This window comes from Piliocolobus tephrosceles, chromosome 3 (genome assembly GCF_002776525.5).
Source record: "Piliocolobus tephrosceles isolate RC106 chromosome 3, ASM277652v3, whole genome shotgun sequence".
In the NCBI taxonomy this organism is placed as follows: domain Eukaryota; kingdom Metazoa; phylum Chordata; class Mammalia; order Primates; family Cercopithecidae; genus Piliocolobus; species Piliocolobus tephrosceles.
The window spans coordinates 75256496-75279565 of record NC_045436.1 but is presented as its reverse complement, the minus strand read 5'-3'; the positions used below and the strand labels follow the sequence as shown (position 1 = coordinate 75279565).

The following is a 23070-nucleotide window of genomic DNA, read 5'->3' as shown; positions in this document are numbered from 1 at the left end:
GTTCATGTTACTTAAAATATTAAAAATCAATCATTTATTCGGTGAAAATAATTGTAGTCATAGAAAATGTTCTCATTTGCTTTTAATTTTCTAAATAAGTAAATCTCAACCTCATATTTGCATAGGGAACTGAATCTTTTAATAGTATTTGTGTAAGTCTCATCAATGAATGTGTTTCTACGCATGAAGTATGATGGAATATCTAATTATATTTTTAAAAAGAAAAACATTCATTTCTACACATTGGTACATAACTTCACCTTCTTCAACTTCCCAGACATTTCCAATGTCCACATTTTGGTTACATCCTTGAATTTTTGTTATTTCCTTAATATGTCTGGCTTCAGGAGTTTTCTTCTTTTAAATTAAGCAATCTCTGTTATCTGAAAATCAAGCATAAAGACAGCCATTCACTTCATTTTCAGGATATATATTGAACACTAGAACCACATTAATCTCTTGCACCCCAAAATTAAGAAGGTTCTAATGACACAGTCAGTGAAAATGCACAGAATTATTACAGTTGAGTTTACCAAATCAAGTTATTCTATTTCCATCACCAGTATGATTAAGTTCCTTTAACTCAATGGATTCCCCATTCCTACAACTGACTTTCCTTCAGTCTTAATAGCCAACTTGTATGCTTTCCTTATACCTAGAGGATTTAAATATGAAATCAACTTATACTGTAATTTTATTTTACTTGAACACATTTTCTCGTTTCATTTTTTTTTTTTTTTTAATTTTACGCTCTTAGTCGGTGGTGTGTTCCTCCATATTAAGGCTTTCATTGCCTTATAATTATTACCATTATATACATGAAAGAGACAACTGCGGGGAGTACCTCTATATGCAGCCACTCAGCAATATAACGAGCTATGTGTTTTTCAGATGGAACAAAGTCCCTAGATGTCACTCACAGGCCTCACTGTGTAGCAGTCATTTCTTTAGCACATCAACTGCCATCTATCTAGCTGGCCTTCAAAATTGTGGTTTCAGACACTGGTGAATTTAATCTCATTTCATAGGTACACTAATGTATCAAACCAAAATTGGAATTTAAAATGAAAAACATAATTGTTACCTGAGTGGAATACTCCTATGGACATGGTGGATATAGTCTAAATACATGATACTGATACTTTCGATACTGATATGATCAAATTATGTAGAATGTCAAGTTATTAATAACTTGAACTAATATCGCAAGGACAAGAATATCAAGGTCTGTATGATGAAAGCATTTTCTCTCTGTATATAGATGCACATGGAAAAATAGGTAATAAAGATTGCTCAGAATCAGAATAAGGAGAGTTAGATAAGCCGATTTATTTGTTTATTTATTTATGACAGAGTCTTGCCCTGTCTCCCAGGCTGGAGTTCAGCGGTGCAATTATAACTCACTGTAGCCACCTCAAACTCCTGGACTCAAGCAATCCTCCAGCCGAACCTCTCAAGTGGTTTAATTTTTTGTAGAGATGGAGTCTTGCTACATTGCCCAGGCTGGTCTCAAACTCATGCAAGTGATCCTCCTGCCTCAGCCTCCCAAAGTGTTGGGATTGTAGGTGTGTGCCACCACACTTGGCCTAAGTTGCGTGCTTAATAGTTTCGGGCCATTACAGATGGACACCAAATGCAATCAAGGTTTTGTTAATGGGGAGGGAACGACATAACCCCTTGCGTCTATCTCCAGCTTAGACATGACTTTGCCAATGGGAGAGAATTCTTGAAGTTTATTGCCGGAGCCCCATACTTTTCTACAATGTTTGAAAGATACTTTGAATATTGACATCTGTGATGCCTCTTCAATATGATCTCATGGATGATTAATAGTCTTCTGTCTTCCCAGGGATTGGGACACTATTTTTAATACATATACTCTACACATTTTTCACAATTCTCTCTTGTTCCATTCTCTTTCAGTCTTATAATTTAACATTAAGAGAGCAATATAATTTCTTATTATTTTCAAGTTTTTGAGAAATAACTCATTCTGGGCTATAAATATTGGCAAGTGTATATTTCTTAATGTCTTTTCCATGCACTTAATTTTATAATCTAACTTAATTTTTAAATTTAAATTTAAATTAGAAATGTTCAGCAGATCTTTGGATATTGATATGATCAAATCATTAGAAAATGAGTTTTATAGGTGTTGACAGTTTATGCTATTAATCACAACGGCAACCAGAAAATCATTGAGTCATGAAGTCTCATTCTACCTCTAGAACACTTAGTGAAGAACCTGGTAGGTTGAAGAGTGAATCAAGTATACCTGTAGCTAATTTTATAGTACTCCTAATTCACCTCTTCCTCAGTGTATCATTTCCCCTCCTCCACAAATCCCACTTGCTTGTTTTCTTGCAAAGCTGCCGAGAAACTGTGAACAAATTTACTGTCTGAATGACTGATTGCTCTATCGGTGACCTTGAAAAATTACTTGCATCATTAAAAATTCATAGAAAGTAACGTTTTGGAGAATACTCGTATGTAATCATAGTACCTCCTGCTCTGCTACTGTACTATTAACAATCTTCTGAACTTTAAAAACTATCTCAAAGACATTAACCTTGCTCTAGGTATCTAGTTAAATCAAAAGTTTCTTGCAGATTTTTCTTTCTCAAATATTCTGCATATTCTCCACGCAGAAAATTCTTCCACGTTTTTCTGCATAGGGATAATAAAAAACAGAAAATCAGAGGGAAGAGTCTGATTGACTCTAAATTTTTGCGACATGTCAGAATGACTGTTTCAAAGTGCCACAAAGTATCAAATGAAGAGTGTCAGTTTTTTTTAATTGAGATGAAGTTCACATAACTCATAATAATCATTTTAAAGGGTAAAATTGAGTGGTTTTTTTGTGCATTCACAACATTGTGCAACTACCACCCTATCTAGTTTTGAAATTTTTTAACACCACAGAACATCCTCTACCCATTAAGTAATCACTCCATACTTCTCCCTCTTCCCTTCTTCTGGCAACCACTAATGTGCTTTCTGTGTCTATGGATTTGCCTATTCTGGATTTCAATTGTTTTATTTTTAAATATGTACAAATTACAAATTCTGCTTACGCATTGATTGTATGCTTCATTTTTCTTGAGGAATGAGATGTAGAGGACTAGGATTTGAAATCCTAGTAATAATTCCTGGAAACTCTGCCAAGATGGTAAAGTCTCACCATAAGCAGCCTTCTGATCTCTCTCCCAGAGCAAGTATCACCCTCTACTGTAATGATCTGCTTATTTGTCTGTATTCTTTTCAAGACAGTAATCACTGGTGGGCTTGTTTTCTAACTATAATGCTTAGCACAATGCCTTTATATGTTTCAGTCCTTGGTGTTTGCTGAAGGAAATGAAGGCGAACAGGAAGAGAAGGGGTGGAGCTCATTGGTGATATTTTGACCCTAGATGAATAAATGAAGAAATTATTTTAATGGATACTTTTCCTTTTTTGTTCTTGCTTTCTTGCTTTTTTTGCTTTCTTTCTTTTATCTTTTTTTCTTTTTCTTCTTTTTTTTTCCCCCTGATGTCTGACTTTCGTGAAATTAGTCTGTAGACTATGGAATTGGTTCCAGAATATACTTACTGTGTTAAAATTGACCTTGCCTTGTCTTATCCAACATTTGGCTTTATTAGCGTATGAGGAATGATTATGTGTCATGTATTATTATCTAATTGGTAAAGAGCTATGTTTAATTATCTGGGTAATGCAATCTGATTTTGATCTGCCTCTTTTCTTTCACTAGGCTTTCTTTCCTCTTGCACAACACGTGTCTCTCAACCCACCCCCAGCACCTTGCCCGAAGCATTGGTGCTTAGTCTGGTAGGTTCAGTCAATGAACACTCACCCAGTGCTAGAGTGAGACAACTAGTTAGATGACTGCCCATGGAAAAGGGAGAAAAACTAGTTTCAAATCCTTTCCTTCCTTGGGTGTATTTTCTGTAAAATCTGATTATTTTGCATGGGATAGTAGGAAATATGATCACAGGAAGAAAACCCAGTGTCAACCACATTCGATTTCCTATAAGACAGCTTTCTTCTAATGGGCAGATTGCCCACCACAAATAGTAGTGAGTATCATTTCAGCAGTGGATAAGATAAGCTCTTTCTTTTACCTTACCCTCTTTATTTCACTTCATGTTTGAAGATAACAAATGCTGGTAGAGCTGTGTTGTATGTCTGAAAAAAGCAAATGGTAAAACAAAAACCTTCCCCATAATTCTTTAAACTTTAATGCTCATGTGCCTTCATTCTCTGTTGGCTTGGACAAACAATTCCTTCATGGACAAGGCATTAGGAATATATTTTAATCTTGTTTCCAAGGTTCTGTGAAGATAGTGCTACCTATTTGATTTGTGGAGAAGAATGGGTCCTTGCTGATTTTACAGAATTTCTAAGGAAATTGTTTTCTGCTCATTTCATCTTTCCTCTGGGTAACACGTCACATTATCTTGTATGGCAGTGTCTGCTGTTTGCTTCTCAGTGCCATTAACATACATCTGGGCCACCCTTTGTGTGGAACTGTCCCCTGGTGAAACCCTCAGTGGTCTGGGATGGAGAAAGACTGCAATTTACAGAGTCCATTATCACCTCTGGACGTGTAGAATGATAATGGAAGTGACAGAGGTGCAGCTGAAAATTGGCTCTTAATATTTTATGTGTTCAAGCAAAGGATTGGAAATCTCATGCTGCTCTTTAGGGAAAATGAAGTATGTGGGATTTTTTTTTTTTAATAGAAAGTTATATGCAAAGAGTTGACTGCAGGGTTTCAAAGAAATTGTTACACCATATTCATTTCGTGTTAACCAGTACTTTTCACTAGGGAAAAATACTTTTGTGTGAAAAATTAATATATGGAAGCAAAGTATATCCAGCATTGAAGCAAATTTAAAGTGATGTACTGTATACATTACCACTTTGTTTTAACCAATATGCTATGTCTATAGAGTCATAAGTATTTGCTTTAAAAGGTTATCTTTAAATTGTTTGGTTGCTTTTTGTTACTTTCCACCTAACATATTCCTTTCTGATTTACAGACTTAGGACAAGGTTTCGAGAGCCATCATGGTAATGTTGATTTTGGAAAGGGAAATCTTGTGTCAGATATTTTAGTGTTTAAGACATATAGTATAAGATAGAAAACAAATACAGTTTCTGAAATAGTTATATTGATAATTTAACATTTATCTCATTTGTGATAATGCTTATTATTTCACTAAAGAGGTGTTTATCAAAATAATTTTTCTTGAAAAATATAGTTGCTTTCCGTTTTGACTAAGATGTGAAACAATATAGTGTCGGTAGAAGAATTTTATTACTTTTCATCAATCTGATCTCATACAAAACAAAGTAGTAAGATAATATTTTTTCTTACTAATAAAAGATTAAATGATTTGAAATTTAGCAAATGTTAAGATATGTTTTTATTTCCTTTATTTATGATGAGAATTTCCAATTTCTCTAGTTTACCAAATAGTAACTATTAGTGGCATTACTCTATTACTGTGGAGTTATGGTTAAAATATCTAGATTTTACATTTTTAAGCATTTGGAGATGAAGGGATAAACATGGTGAGGTTTTTCAGTAGCATTTCAGGAATGACAGCCTGCTTTTTCTGATATGTTTCTGTCAAAGTTTCCTTTCTGGGAATGAGTATCACTTTACTAAGCTGTAAGCAGGAAAAGTTTCAAGCTGCTGTGGTGGGCTTCACCCCTAATTTGAATCAGCAATGCCTGCCATTTGGAATAAGGTCCCAGTAGATCAGTTTATTTAGATGTGTAATGTGATTCAGATGCCACTGACAAGATCAGATTAACAAGACTTCCAGGTTGAGATTTAAAGTGACTTCTAAATGCTACAAACACTCTGCTAGTGATGCTCAACTGATTGCTACATAAGTTAATAGGTTTTTCATATTTTTATGAAACAAAGATAGGTTTTACATTGTATGGAATCAATATGAATACCTTTACTTTAATCACTAACATTTACTGAAGGTTTATGTGCTAACAAAATTATAGACACTTTTACATATGTTCTCCATGCTATGTTAGTCCTTTGGGGCATGCTTATGAGGGAAAAGGTGATTGTCTTGGTCTTCGTTAGCCCCAGACCTAGTTTAATTCCTGGAAATTGATAGGACCTCAATAAATATTTGTTGAATGATTTAAGACAATACTTAAGGCGTGTTTAATTAAAATTAAACATTTTAATTTACTCATTCACTGCTTATTTTCAAATAAGCAACTTGGAAAATATGTATTAAATGGATGACTTTTTTAGTTTATTCCATGCCATACACTGCAGTTTATGGAAACACATTACTGTTATTTAAGCAGCATTGCTAATGATAGATAATAAAGAAATAAATTTCTCACTTAAGGAAATAAGACAGAGAAAGGAAGCTGAAAGAACAATACCACTCAAATAGCTTTTCACAGTGCAATTCAACAACATTAGATCTTTGATGTAAGAAGCACCACCAAGGCCAGGTGCAGTGGCTCATGCCTGTAATGCTGACACTTTGGGAAGCCACACCAGGAGGATTGCTTGAGACCAGGAGTTTCATAGTGACACACACCCTCTGCAAAAAAAAAAAAAAAAAATTTAATTAGCTTGGTGTGCTGGCATGCACCTTTAGTCCCAGCTACTCAGGAGGCTGATGTGTGAGGATCACTTGAGCTGGGGAGTTTGAGGCCTCATTGAGCCATGAACCTATGATTGTGCCACTACACTCTAGCCTAGGTGACAGAGCAAGATCCCATCTCCAAGAGGGTGGGGGAAAGAAGCACCACCTTACAATTTACATCATGCTAATTACCTACAATGTCTAGATGCAGTGATGACATGGTGGAAACGGCAGATCTGTTACCTGTTTTCTCAAAGGGAAATGATATATAGATAGAAGCAGAGAGATTCTTATAAAATAGAATTCTCCTTGGTGAGTTGCTGACTAAAATTAAATTGAAAGAAATAAATAAATCTTGAATAGTTAAGGGATTGTTCCTCCCTGCTGACAGTAACAAGAAACTTGGGTATGGGCCAGATTTTCCATTGCAGTCTGAAGACCTTTGATTTCCTGAAATGCATGTCTCCAAAGTTTGACAAATGCTCCAATCTTTAAACACTACTAGAACCTAGAACTTTCCCCATACAAACAATAAAATGTAAGACTCAAATAACTTTATTGTTTCAATAAATATAAGACTAAGGTTATTAATAAAGTCACTAACAGACATTTTAGTTGGCACATTTACTAGACGAGTTCTGTATAGAGTTTATATGTAGATGTGTTCAGTTACAAATTTGAAACGTTGCAGAATTTCACATTCCACTCTTTATACAAGCTGCTATTTTCTGACTAAAAACTGCCAGCACTTTCTTAGATGTCTTTATGTTTTCCTCATTCCTGTCAATGGCTTGAAGAATTGGCATTCTTCTGGGGAAACATTTTTCATGAGAGAAAAAGATTTTTGTTATTTTATGAGCATGAGAAAATTAGCTATGTGAGATGTGGATGCTGCATACCACCATACACTTTACAGGAAGTAAATATTCATCATAACAAATTTAGAATTATTTTTCATTGACGAATCTCGTATTAAAAAGTAAGTGTTCAATCCATAAGTGTCTGTGATTATTTTTAAAGGGGCTGGTTTCATGAAAGGCCTGGAATTTTGGTGGTGATGACAGGCAATGGTCGTCTGATTGCTTTTGGGTACCAAGCATGTACATAAATAGAATTCCAGAGATAAAAACTGTATCACGTTGGAGGCTTAACTGGTTTGCTGTTTTGAGAGGGGCCAGGTAACAGTGACCTTTCTTTTTGTTACCAGGTGTGGATGTTCCCTCTGGGTCCTGCCAGGTCTAGAACAAAGTAGCAATATTTCAAGTGTCTTTTCTGTTAACATAATTTGATTTTTTTTTCCCAGTAGGAGCAAGTTTGCATAATCAGTATGTGGGGATGTGTCGGGAGTAAGGGGAAGGCAATGGATATGGGGTCTTACCTGGCATAACCTTGGATCAAATGGCTCCATGATATTAGAAGAGTCTACTTAGAGTCCCCAAAGAAAAGGGGCACCTAGAACAGATTACTAACTACTTCTGTTTTCAAGCTAAATTGGCCGGAAATCACATGAAAACAATTTTAGCATCCAAATACAATGAATCATTAAATGATATAAAGTGTTCATCTCAAAAGAGAGTGTATCCGTTACTTACAGCTTTATCTGTGTAAAAATGTATTTCCCAGGTATCATGACATTAGCATATACTTTCATGTTAAAATTCTGCAGTCTTGGTAGTTGTAATTCAATTTATTAAAGGAACATAGGTGGAAAATGTTATTGCTCTGTACTTTCTCACACCACCACATGTTACACTTGCCACCATTTTCTCTCAACTCCAACCTGAGTTAAAGCTGCTTTTCCCAGGATTTGGAGACATTTTGCTTATCTTTCCTTAACTCAATCCACTATGTGCCATCACTAGAATTTAAAATTGATTTTATATACATAGAAATTAATTTGATCCTCACAATAATCCCAAAAGGTAGACAAAGTCAATTGTATTGTTAGTGAACTTCTTTCTCAGATGAGGAAACTAAGGCCCAGAGAGGTCTTGTGGGTTGCCTCTGGTGATGAGGTTTTCGGTTTTCAAATGTTGCCCGTGTGGCTACAACCTGGCTTCATTGTTCTTCCCACAGAAGATAGTGTCCACAAATCGGGCTTTCTTTCTCTCTCTCTCTCTCTCTCTCTCTCACACACACACACACACACACACACTAGCAAAACTTGAACACTTGTGACATGCTAACATCACCACCATTTTCTCTCAGCCCCGCCCTGACGTATCAGGCTGAGGCTCTCAGGGTGGGGCTGAGAAAAAATGGTGACGATGCATGTTAGCATGTTACAAGTGTTGCTTTTCTCAACTGGACATAAGCTGGAAAGTGTCAGCAGGAAAAAGATTGTTTGCTCTACTGACAAAAGCCCTTTCCTACCTATTAAGCTGTCCAAATTCTATCTATCCTATGGTGCCAGCCCAAGCCTCTTCTTCCTGGAAGAATATTCCCTTCCTACAGGTTATTTTTCGCCTGTTATAATGTTCTTTACAGTCTGTCTTATGGTAGACTTTTTTTTTTTCCTCCTATCATTGCACCTCAATGAATCTAAAATTAGGCACAGGCTGGGCGCGGTGGCTCATGCCCATAATCCCAGCACTTTTGGAAGCCGTGGCAGGCAGATCACCTGAGATCAGGAGTTTGAGACCAGCCTGGCTAAAATGGTGAAACCCCATCTCTACTAAAAATACAAAAGTTAGCTGGGCATGGTGACAGGCACCTGTAATCCCAGCTACTTGGGGGGCTGAGGCAGGAGAATAGCTTGAACCCAGGAGGCAGAGGGTGCAGTGAGCTGAGATTGCGCCACTGCACTCCAGCCTGGGCAACAGAGCGAGAGTTTGTCTCAATAAATGAATAAATAAACAAACAAATAATAAGATTAGGTAGGCCTGAATTTTATTTTCAGAACTGTCACTTTAGCTGTGTGACACTGGGCTAGTTGTTACACTTTCTAATATAACTTTCCTTGTCTATAAATTAGGGCCCTTTTCTCAGTGAAGTTTTGAAGCTTAAAACATGTAAATCATTAAGAAAATGTGTGATATATATAAAGTGCTCAATAAATGGGAGCTATAATTACTTTTGGATTTTGTATCTCTCTGGACTTTAATTCAAATACTCATTTTCCTATGAATCTAGAATAGTAATTGAATATAGAATTTTATAACCATACATATATCTGTATTTCTAATCTCCAGCTCTTCAATTTTTGCTAGACAAAATAGATTCAGATCTAAGAAGATGTATCTAGATAAAATACAACATTATGATCATGCTAGAGAGGAACACATTTTGATTCTGTAACTCCAACTACTATGAATCTGTTTTAGAAATAATTTTTGTATGTGGTCAATTCTTGATTAGGTCAAACAGAGAAAGAAACTTAAGAATAGATAATGGTAAGATTCTGCCAGTCTACTAAGCTGTGCATAGGGAATGATAGAGAAATGCTGTGAAGACCACCTTGTACATGGATAGCCAAGATAAAACAGTGGTATACTAGTCATGCACAATCAACAGACATATTTAATGCTCCATTAGTGAAAAACCAGATAATCACAGAAAATGAACTGATTTTTTTTAAACAGAGAAATTTATATTGAGTAAAATTCACCCATTTTAGTGTACAGTTCTATGAGTTTTGAAACACAGTGTATTACCACTATAGTTGTGTAGCCAATACAGTCAAGATATAGGATATTTACTATTGTGTGCCAGTGAACCTGAAATCAGGCAGGTTTCAATTTAAATCTGTGATGTGCCACTTTCATTAGATGCTTGTCATTGAACATTTTTCTCATCTCCAAAATACACCCTCATGTCTACTTTCTGTCAATTCCTACCCTTGCTCCCATTGTCTGGTAACACTTACTTATTTCCTTGCCCTGCAGTTTTTTTCTTTCCCAGAATGTCACATAAATGTAACCTAAATAGTCATCATTATGAGCTTATTGAGTATTGCACAATTACTGTATGTAAGAATCTGTATTGTAATACTAAGCAGTCCTTCAGAGTGTATCACGTATGGGATGCTCGTGTTTTGTGGATGGAGTCAGATAGCTATTTTTGAATTCTTGTCTTCTATTTCGTAGAATTTTTTTTTTCCTACAGCCTTTACCTGTGTCTTTACAACTTGCCTTCAGTTTGCCCTCTGGCTACTTCTTGCTATGCTCTCCTCTTCTTATTTGTTACTTATTTGTATCATAGTAAATCAGATTAAATAACTTGTTGAATTGTTGGTTACTTAAGAACAGATGAGTTCTGAATGAGGCCGGTCTCTTTAGGCACTCTCTTGAGACAAAGTGTGTCCTTCCTTTATTCTAGGTACTTTATAAAATCTACCTTTATAAAAACCACATCTCCCCACCATTTTTTTTTTTTTTTTTTTTTTTTTTTTTTTTTTTGCAGGCTTTTTGTTATCTTCCAGAAATGTGATATTCTTAGTAACTTCTGGTGGTGCTATCTTAATAATAACAGGGAGTCACATCTCAGGCTTTCTCTCTCCTCCGCTCCAGCACTGAACACCTGTGTTTCGCTGAGCAGCTTAAGACTCACTTCTTCCACCTCTTCAGAAATGTATCTTGATGACTCCACTTGATCTACATTTCTCTCACATTGCTCAGAAAATTCACTTATTGCTTTATTGCATACTCATTGTTTCACAGTAAGTGGAGGCTTCTCTTGGCAACAAAATTGTCAAGAACTTGTACTTTCCCCTCTAAATGCTTTCCTTCATACTAGACATATTGCCAAACCAATAAATATTTACTGATTTATTGCTTGATTAGCTGGCATAAAGCAATATAAATAAGAGTATCATTATCTTACTGAATTTGTTTACTTTATGTTACTGATTCTATCACAGGGTGTGCTATTTTTAAAAAGCCAATTCTACAGGACTGTTGTTATCAAGAGGGGAATTTAAAAAGGCACCAGCTGAATCTGAATGGAACAGAAACCTAAATTGCATTCAGCTGCATTCCCTTCCTTTTTCACTGCAATTCACCTAAAAGAAAAAGAAAAGATTCATTTCTCTAATTAATTCATCTAGAAAAAAAGGGTTGGGGGGGCAAATGAAATTAAGGAGGAAAAAACTAAGAATGGAAATGATATATCATTGCAAGTAGGGAGGGAAAAAAATAAACCTTAGTAATTTAATTTACAAATCATCTCCTGAAATTTGATATATATTTGATATATGAATTGTCTCTACACCCTCTCCATTACAAAAATAGAAAAGCAAAAGGCAACTATTAATGAAAATCAGTTGGGTGAGGTGACAGCTTTGTCATTGTTTTAATTGGATTCGCTCTCTCCTTCCCTTCTGAAATGACGCACTCAAGACTCTGCCTCCACAGCTGTCAGTTCAGTTCCCTCAGACATTATTAAACCCTGCAGCGAAGCTTCCATTGGAATACATCTACCAAAAGTGGCTGTTCATATGTTTCTCTGTTTCTAAATATAATTGAAAACGGTTTTAGTGTGATATTTCAGTTAATTTTTTTTAATGGAAGCAAAATCGCGGAGTTGCAGAGTGGTGATAATCCCCTGCAGATACAGGACCATCAGAGCTTGCCCAAGAGCTGTGAGTACTGGGAGTCAATGGAGGAAAGAGCTATGGATTCGTTCCTCCAGTTCCGAGGTCTGTTTTACTGTGTTGTACCTATGGTACTTTGTCCCCACGGCCAATCGTACAGGTTCCTAAAGTGCTTTAAAAGGCAATGCACTCCAGCTGCCTATTTACTTGTTGTCAGACAAGCAAGTATCCCCATTTTATAAGTGGGATTGCTGAGGCCCACAGTGAACTTCCCAGACCCCATGGTGAATAAAGAAGAAAGAGGTCAATGAGCAGGTCTTTATCTGCCGGTACAGTTTTCACTGTAGAACCCCACATTAGCAGAGGTAAGCTGAATTCTGTTGTCCCTCTGTCCATTCCCAGTATAATCTATGGAGTTAGTTTTGTGCTCTCAAAGGATATTCAGGAGACCATTAGTATATATGGAGATGCACTGTATTAATAGCCATCTCCATGGTACAAGACTAAGGAATTCACTTTGTCAGTATTCAAAAACGGTGATGGAGTCTTAATGGACTAATATATGTTTATGTATATAAAATAAAACATTCATAGTTTAATTAAAATGTTTGTAAATTATCTTGATTTTATCTTAGTGAAAACATAGGGTGTTTGTATTATTCAAGAGGGAGTATGTCAAATCCTACCAGCACTTTGACTGAAAATTCTGTAATCTCACAGAAATTCAATACAGAATAATAGTAAAAAGAAACAATAAATATATAGTTCAAACAAACTTTTCTATACCCCTTAATATTGATAGAATTCTGTATAGGAACATCATTTTCATGTTGTATCTATTAAAAAAAGCACAAACTGAAAATCAAAGATGTTTAAATAATTAAAGGAAAACATTTTTAAATGTCAAATTTTCAGTGAGTTCCAAATAAAAGAATTATTTATTACATTCTCAAAGGTCCTAGATTCCTCTGCATCCTTGCAGCAAATGATTGGCAAATTGCTTTGATTGTTCCTATAATATAAGTGTGCATTTAGCATAACAGATACCCTCAGTCATTTGAAGGAATCTTTTGAAAGTTAAGAAGTGTTAAAGAAATGGTATTTAACATACTAATGCATACTGTGAGTAGCAAAAGTAAGTACCCTGTTACTCTCTGGTAGTTTCTAATTATACTTGAAAAATAACAACACAAAAATACACAAAGACCTCTGAGGCCCTGTTGGTGTGCTGCACCCATCCCTTGCCTGACTGTGTCCCTTCTGGTCTGATCATATAGTATTCTCTTCCCTGTGTCACACTGACTTTCTTGCTGTCTAGTTGTTTAGACTATCCAACCTGCTTGCCAGATCCGGCCTCGTACATTAGCTGTTTCCTCTCCTTATGATGTTCTCGTAGCAGATTTTGTATTACTTCCTTATTCATATCATCTAGTCCTCCCCTAACCAATCTGGCTAAAATATCCCCAGCTTCTCACTCTTTTTTTTTGCAATTAGCTTAACTCCTCATGTGCTCCAACTGGAATGTGAGCTCTTTGAAGACAAGGACTGTCTTGTTCATTATGATGTCCTCTAAACCTAGGAAACATCTGCCTGAGTTACCATTATGATAAATGATACAAGAAGAAGCTATACATAGCATATATTTGCATGAGTATGTTTTGTTTTGTTTTGTTTTGTTTTGTATGTGTGTATGTATTGGCGCACACACTCATGCATGGACTTTTAGGAAAAAAATTAAGGACACATCTGCATACACTACTAATTATTTGGCATATTATTATATTAGGCTACATTTGTGATTGATTCTATATAAGACAGCTATTATTTTACCTCACCAAAATTCTTCCAGCAGTGAATAATAGAAGCAGAAGATAATATATATTGTTAAAAATGATAAGTGTGCCTGTAGTCCCAGCTACTTGGGGGCTGGGGTGAGAGGATTGCTTGAGCCCGGGAGTTGGAGGTCAGCCTGGGCAACATAGCAAGATCCCATCTCTAAAAACAGATGGGCTTGATGGGTCACACATGTAATCCCAGCACTTTGGGAGGCTAAGGAGGGAAGATCACTTGAGACCAGGAACTTAAGACCAGCCTAGGCAACATAGTGAGACCCTGTCTCTACAAAAAAAAACCCATAAAATTAAATTGGCTGAGCATGGTGGCACATGCCTGTAGTCCCAGCTAGACAGGAGGCTAATGTGAGAGGATTACTTGAGCCCAGGAATTCAAGGCTGCAGTGAGCTATGATCACACCACTGCACTCCAGCCTGGGCAGGAGACCAAACCCTGTTTCAAAAAGAACAACAACAACAACAAAAAAAACAAAAACCAGTAGGGTCCTTCAAGACTTTGAAAGTCTTGAAGTCTTCAAAGATAATTCAATCTCTTTCTCTCTACCCCTGTGCTACTACTGTTAAGAGAGTTAAGACTCAAAATGTTGACATGGTTCACAGGGTCACATGTCTAGTAAACTATACAAGCAATTCACCAAACTGGTCTCCTGAATGGAAGTCATAAATTCTTTACACTACCCAGGTTGACTTTCTTTGCTCTGTGCTGGGTTATCCACCAATTGATCTGCTTAGCATCTTAATCTTACTAGTTTACTATACTATTTAGCTTTATGAGAGCAACTTATTCTGAACAGGGCTTAAGAGTCCAGCCTCCTGAAACAGACTGTTTGGGTTTGAATTGTGACTATAGCATTCACTAGATATATTGCCTCAGTTAGGTAAGTCACATCACTGTGCCTCACTTAATTCATCTGTAAAGCAGTGATAATGATACCTGTCTTTTGCTGTGATAATTCAATAAAATAATTTATGTAATTAGTTACATTACATATATTATGTATCTATGTGTATATATGTATTACATATTCATATACAAAACAGTGTAATTATAACTATTTTTTGCAAGATCTCCAAAATATTGATTTTCAGAGTTACTTAGAATAAAGAAAAATTGAGTGCTAACTTCCATTAAACAAATAACATTTGGCCAAAGTAATTTACCAATTTCTTTATTAGTCAAATATTGATTGAAAAATAAAACAACCTGGACATATTTTTCACTGATAATCACAGAGTTCTCCTTCATTATTAATTAAATAATTTTTATATTATCTTTTGAAACATACAACTTTGAAAGTTAAATGTATGCAAAGAGCAAAATACATTCATCTGAAGTTCATTTGGAAGGATTTCTTTTTTTTTTCTTTTTTTTTATTATTGTACTTTAAGTTCTAGGGTACATGTGCACAACGTGCAGGTTTGTTATATATGTATACTTGTGCCATGTTGGTGTGCTGCACCCATCAACTCATCAGCACCCATCAACTCATCATTTACATCAGGTATAACTCCCAATACCATCCCTCCCCACTCCCTATAATAGGCCCCAGTGTGTGATGTTCCCCTTCCCGAGTCCAAGTGAGCTCATTGTTCAATTCCCACCTATGAGTGAGAACATGCAGTGTTTGGTTTTCTGTTCTTGTGATAGTTTGCTGAGAATGATGGTTTCCAGCTGCATCCATGTCGCTACAAAGGACACAAACTCATCTCTTTTTATGGCTGCATAGTGTTCCATGGTGTATATGTGCCACATTTTCTTAATCCAGTCTGTCACTGATGGACATTTGGGTTGATTCCAAGTCTTTGCTATTGTGAATAGCCCTGCAATAAACATACGTGTGCATGTGTCTTTATAGTAGCATGATTTATAATCCTTTGGGTACATACCCAGTAATGGGATGGCTGGGTCATATGGTACTTCTAGTTCTAGATCGTTTAGGAATCGCTGTACTGTTTTCCACAATGGTTGAACTAGTTTACAGTCCCACCAACAGTGTAAAAGTGTTCCTATTTCTCTACATCCTCTCCAGCACCTGTTGTTTCTGTATTAGCAGTTCCATTGCTTCCTTCTGTTAAGCTGGGAAATGAGGACATAGCCATATTTATTCAGGAATGAATAGAAGCATGACACAAAATCTGAAGTCTGGTGGCTTGATATTGAAATTGTCCTTGTATATCAATTTTTTAAGCAGTTTTTAAGACACCTTTGAATTTAAGCAGCCTCCATAAAGGAATGTTTTTATGTAGTCAAAACCAAATTTAGAAATCAGAAATTCTAAAGTCCAGTAGTATATAGACTCTATTTCCAATGACCCGTCCAGTTTTGTTTTTATTTCTCCTTTTTAAAATTGAGTGTGGCTTATGTTTAATATTTGTGAAGTCCTTTCAGGTTCTTCAAATGAGCAACTCTATATAAATGCAGAAATAGCATTGTGAATTCTCAAGTATTGTAAAAATTACTTAATGTTTGTAAAGTACATTGAAGATGAAAATTGTTATGTAAACACTAAGTGTTAAGTATTATTTATGAAAGAAAAGCATGTTAGAGCTATGTTTGCTGATAAGTACTCTTTAAATTTCACTGAGTTTCTTTCAAGTTCACTGAGGCATGACTAAATGTTATTCAAGCACTCCAGGAATCTTCCCTCCTTTTGGGGACTTATTGCTTTTTTTTTAGTGTCAGGTCTTAGGAATCTTAATTTTCCCTTACTAATTATCACCATTACTGCCATCTAGAAACCCAGAATGCCTTGAAATTGTATACAAGTGAAATTAGCTATATATGCAGTATTTTTTGAGTGGAAAGAAATAAGTAGAGTCTTCTACTCATACTTCAGTTAAAAGTCATACCAATATTTGAAATAATTATGAAAGTACTGAATAACTGGAGACAGCCTAACATCCTCTCTTAATGGTAAATGATACTAAATTGCTGTTAATGAAGGCTGAAAACATTGGTCTGTTTTGTTTGAATTTCTTACATTTAGAGAGCAAATATTTTTTAAGATGTGACTAAATTCATCTGGGTTGTCTCTTTTCCACATTTATTCCCTTCTGTAATACTAGCACATAGGGAAACAAACAGAACAAAGGCAGCAAACACAGGTAAGCCACCTCCTACTGAAAATAATCTAGCGTCTCCCTTTCTCCATTACGTGTTCTTCTGGCTTCCCTATCCATACAGAACAATAGCCTCTCTGTGATTTTATAATCTCTGCAGGAAAATCAACAAAGGTATCTGAGGGTCGCTGCATTACCAAACAGAGAACAGCAGAGGCAGAACAGCCAATGGAAAGCAGAAGCAGCAACAGGTGACCGATTTTGCACAAAATACAGGAGAGAAATGTTTCCTAGTACATAAGGGAAAATAAACAAACAGCATGAGTGAGTAGGTCAGCTCGTAGCTTGTCCTCTCTTCCTGTAATCTTGTTTTTTTCTCTCCTTTTCTAACATTTCAACCTCTAGGAAGGAGTTGTTGACAGAGTGGTGCTATGAAATTAGAAGAAAAAGATTGGCATTCAATTTCTTAGTGCCTGTGGGGTCAATACACGCCCTGACATATGGGTTTACATTTCCCACCCAATTAGCCAGTCTAAATGGGAATATTCATTGTTCTAAGCAAATCCAAATTGACATCAGCATCTCCCAAATTTATTTGACCTCAGAACACGTTTTTTCCCAAAACACCATTAACATCCTGCTTCTAGAATGCACTTTGGGGAATGATGATTTTTATACAATCAAAAAAGTTTCAGTTACATATTCAACTTACCACATTAACACGGAAGTATGTGACATGTTTTTGGAAGGTTTCCTTCAAATAAAATGTTTTGTTTCCAGAGGTATTTCTCTTTCATCTATCAAAAGGATATCTGTGACCCTAACCATATCCAATAACAAAGGGGATGCTTGTGTTTTGTGTTAAATAAACTTTCCCTTAAAACATAAGAAGAAGAGGAAAAAAAAAAAAACCTCACATAACACTTCTTTTTGCTAAATGATTCAGATTTTTCCTCTTGAGTTTATGGTTCAAGCAGCCTCTGAACCCTTCTTCACGTCATCCATGCCAGCCATGCTTATAAATCTTTTACATTCTAGAAGCTTGAGATGTTTTATTATTTATCTGTCTTTGTTGGGGCTAGCCTTGATAAAGCGAATTGTTTATAATGGAACTGCTTATTGCAAGGGCCTGTAAAAGAAAAATAAGCTGAATGTGGCCTGTGAACTTGGATATGCACCAGGGTATAATTTTTCCTGCTACATGACAGGGTAGAAAGAGACTGAAATCACCAGTAGAGTTTTTGGAGATTAAGGATTGGAAACAGAGCTACCTCGTATCATCTTCACTTGGGGTTTTGCACTGAAAAGTAACATCTTACTTGAAAGAGATATCAGAATTGGGAGGGCCACTCAGTAATCATGCAACATTTCAAAACCTTTTGTTTGTCTGCTTCCTTGTACTCTGTCTCTGGAATTTATGATTCTCAACCAGTCAGTACAAGCAACCATGACACTCTACTTATTTAATGAATGAATATGTTTAAGGGAGCGAATGAAAGTGTGGGACATGCAAAATTTATTCAACTATCAATTTCCTGTTGTGCGTTTTTCTGCAAGAGCAAAACTCTTCTGTGATGTGTTGCTGTACTCTGAGAGAAGTTAACAAATATTGGTAGGGAATGGGCTTTGACATACTGCAGTGCCTCTGTGGCCCTTGCACTGCTGTGCTTTCATATTCTGGAGCTAGACTCCAATGTACAGAGTAGAAAAATAATAAGTTCTTTGAGCTGAAACTTCATAGTCACTGTGGGATATTCAAGAAGGAGACCAATAGGGAGAAAGATAATATAGTCATGGCTTTGAACTTTTCCTAGATTTTACTTGCCAGAAACCAAACGAGAGTCACTCTGACACCTTATTATTACTAGCTCTTTCTCCATGTAGGGAAAAGTGCTCCACAGTCCATGTCAATAAAAGTGAAAGGGAGTTCACACATGAGAGAGAAGGTGGTCTGAATTTAGTGTGTAAAGAAAGTATAGTAAAGCTAAGATCTATTCCAAGCCTCAGCTTGGAGGCCACTTTCAGTGGCAAGTCAGTCTTTTCCTTTCCCTCTGATTCAAGTAAGGTGCCCCTTCTTGCATTTCCAGAGCACTTTTCAGACTATGTTATATGTATCCGTTTCACTGTCTGGTACCAGAGTAGGTGCTTAGTAAACATGTATGAATGAATGCATAAGCATTGGATCTCAGACATTACTGTGAAGAGGAAGAGATAAAACATACATTTATGAATTGATTATGAGATAATGTGATGCATTATTGTAGAATTAACAAGTAATGTCCAAGAAAGAAGAGATCAAAGAGGGCTATAATTCATTCAGTCAACTGCTATGAATTTTTCCTGTGTTAGATGAACTAGTGGATTAGAAATATATAGTCCCTACAATCATGGAACGTATAAACTAACAAAGCACACAGACATTAAATAAAGAAAACATAAACATGTACAATTCACATTTTGATAATAATTATAGAGCATAACTGAGAAGACATAATCTATATGGGCAGGCAGGGAAGGCATTTTTAAGGAGGTGATATTTAAAAGTGATGATCGAAGATGAAGAGGGACAAAAGGAAAGATTAACTTGTGCACAGGCTGTGAAGGCATCAAGAGCTCAGCTGTGTGAGAAAAAGAGAGAAGGCTGAAGATGAGTGAGCTGGGTAGGCATGCTGGGCTGGCGTCCTGAGTAGAGAAACAGGCTGGAGTCAGATCATACTTGGTAGAAGGTTTGGATTTTAACTGAGATGAGTTTGCATGCATTTGTCAAAATTCAGTGAATGTAAACTTAATATTTGTGAATTCTATTTTGTGTAAATACTGCATGAAAAAAATCTAAACTAATATTGAACTCTGGTTAATGATTTACATGTTTAAATATTTACTGGGATGATTCCTGGGTTTGTAATTTACGTTGAAATGCATCAAAAAGATAAAATTGATAGAGGAGTAGACAAATATATAGAAGTATAATAAAACTAATAAAGTAAGTTACTAATAAATCCAAGTGGTAGATACACAGATATTCACTGCAAAATTTCTTCAACTTTGCTGTATGTTTGAAAATATTCATAACAGTTTTAGAAAAAATAAATGCTCCAAAATGAAAATAAGGAAATATATAATAATCATACAAAATCCCACAACTCCAAAAGAAGGATTCTTCTAGCATATTACCATTTGATTCTTGCTCTGTGACTTTTTAGTTTTATGGAATTGATATCTGCATTTTAAAATAATAAGCATACCTCATCACTTTGAAGAAATCATTTTAAATTATTTGCATCGTTTTACATTACTTAAACTTTCTGATCTTTGATGAAGTATTTCTTTGACTGAGTATAAAGACAAGTCTCTTAGACTAGAATACATCGATCCTCAACTGTCCACCCAGTACCTGTCAGTGTGGCAGAAAGGAAGTGAACACACTGGTGTCTATTAGTGTAATCAGTTCTCAGCAGAAGATTCTACTTTTAAAGTTTTTTAAGATTTGTGGTTGACTTCACTGACATAAAAGAAAGAACAATTGTTTCTTTGAAGGTAGCTAAGGGTACCCAAGAGTCTCAATGTATTCAGTAGTTTAGCTTCTAACTTGTTTCTGTGAAAATGTAAGTAGCATAGTGTGAAGGCTGCAGAGCAGATTGCTCTTTTTCTTGATGAGTTGCTACCCACCATGAGCATTTTGCTGATAAATTAGTGCATCACACAATGTTAGCAGCCTCGTGCTTGATCTCCCCATGTTTTCAATGAAAACATTTCCCTTTTATTGATGTTTGTTCTTATTGACCCTTTGAGGTCAGAAGACAGAGTTTCTTTATTAAATCAGTAAATCAGGGGTATTTAATTGGCTCTAGAAACTTCTGAGTGATTTTGGCCTATTCCAGCCCCAAACAGGGTTCTGACCGACCACTGTGAATTCTGCTTTTCCAGGAAGGTAGGGGGTGAGAGATTATAACAGGCTCTGTGTAAATTGTCAGTTGCTCATTGCCTTCAAAGCACTGGTTTTCTTGGTGTAGGCAAAATGCCAAAATCAATGTTTTTGACTCACATAAAGAAATAGTTTAGCATTTAGAAAACTATATGGTTATCCCTCTTTCTGACAGGCCATCAGACATTTAAAAAATAAAGTATGTCTTAGATTTTTACAGAGGAACTTATTTTTATTCTTCATGTTACATCAAAAATAATTACATGAGTGTTGGCCTTAGCAACTGTGCTAAGATCAATGATACTGCAGGAATGATGAAAGTAGAATTTTATAATGAGAGCAAATGGCCCAGAGTCTGTGAGAAATTGCTGAGGATCCTTTTACGGTAACACCATTGCTAATTAAAATCTAAGAATCAGCACCAAGATTGTTCAGGAAACACAAATACTGATTGGAGAACCAACCTTGAGGATCATTCCAATTTCTAAACTATCCTCATTGGAATTTAACTTTTTAAAAAATGTCTCCAAAGCGGCATAACCTCACTTCTATTCATTTCCTTTTACATTTCTTACATTTGGTTCCCTAGGCTTTCTGTTCTTGTGCTTAAGATCAGTATTACTTGATATGGGGCAGTGACAAATGAGGGAGGCAATTTGTTCAGAAATCATGCCTGTGGCAAGTATTTCTAGACTGGAGGATGTAGCCTCATTTATCATCATCATTATCACTGAAAAGCTATAGGTCAGGAATGTCTTAAGTCCCCTGTGTTTCAGCATTGTCTATTAAATTGGGGTTAATTAAAATGTCTCTTCTAAAAGGACTTCTCTTGAATACACACATACACTTTAACTCTGGCCTTTTTTAGCAGAGCCATTACTCTATTTCTTGTAGGGAGGAATGGAATGACATGTGTAGGGCATGATTTCATTTTTTAGACTGAAAAAGGAAAACCACCTAGAGAAGTGTGACTTTCAGACATGGCAATGGTTCTGCCTCCATGTAAAGGCTATAGTTCACTTTTAAAATATCTCTTTTTTTTTTAGTCTTTATCCCTTATTTCGTTGATATTTTAAGAAAGGAAAAGTAGACTCAATCTGTGTTCTTATCCTTCCAAAGAATATATTTCATGCTCTAGTTTTTCTGAAGTTAGGACACATAGGTATTAGCTTGGAAAATTATTTAAAGTACAGGTTTCTCAGCCCCATTACCAGAGATTTCAATTCAGTAAGACCAAGATGAAACCTAGAAATCTGAGTTTTAACAAGCTTTTGAGATGATTCTGATGCCTGTGGTACTTGGACACATTTTTGAAAACTGTACTTTCTACCATCACTATAGAGTGATATGGGGATGAGTGTAAAGGGTGCTAGGAAACTGCACAGGAAGGGAACCTCAATTAAAAGGTGGTAGCACTGAGATTTGAACTGAGAGCTGAAGGTTGCGTGGGAGTTACCTAAAGGCAGTTGGAAGTGCATGGGGTATGAGAGGATGAAGACATTTTAAACTCAAGTTTTTTTGAGTAAAAAGACATAGGGGCTAGAGAGAAAATGTTACTTTAGGGTCCACAAGTGTATCAATCTGGATGAAGAATGATGTGTGAGTGGCTAAGGAGGTGGGATGTAAAGATGAGCTTGAGGAAGTGAGTGGAGATCAGACTGTGAAGTCCTCGGAGCCATGTTGAAGATTTAGGAAAACATCCTGCCAAACACCACCAGGACTTCTGTAAGCTGTGGACCTTGCCACCATTCATGAGTTCTTTCATGTTCTTAGGCTGCATATAGTCTGGGGTCTGTCATCATCAAAAAGAGAAAACTGCTTTCAGTGTAATTTTCATTTCCATTGCACCTTCCAAGGGTGAGACTCTACAGAAAAAAACAGGTCATGAAGTAACATTCAAGAGAAATGGCTTTGTGGATATATTTTATTTGAAGATAATTGGTACTTAATAATTCAGACAGCTTACTTCATTGACTTTGAACCATAAATATTAGGAAGAGAACACTAGGACTGTGGTAAGACAATGTCATGTGACAAAGATTAAAAGGAAAACAAATGGTCTAAGATTCC

At 36.0% G+C, this 23070-nt stretch overlaps 1 protein-coding gene across 2 annotated transcripts in view; it reads left to right on the top strand.

Annotated features, from left to right (window-relative positions):
* The window catches only part of UNC5C (unc-5 netrin receptor C), a 382817-nt gene that overhangs the window by 91486 nt on the left and 268261 nt on the right, over positions 1-23070 (top strand). The window lies entirely within an intron of this gene.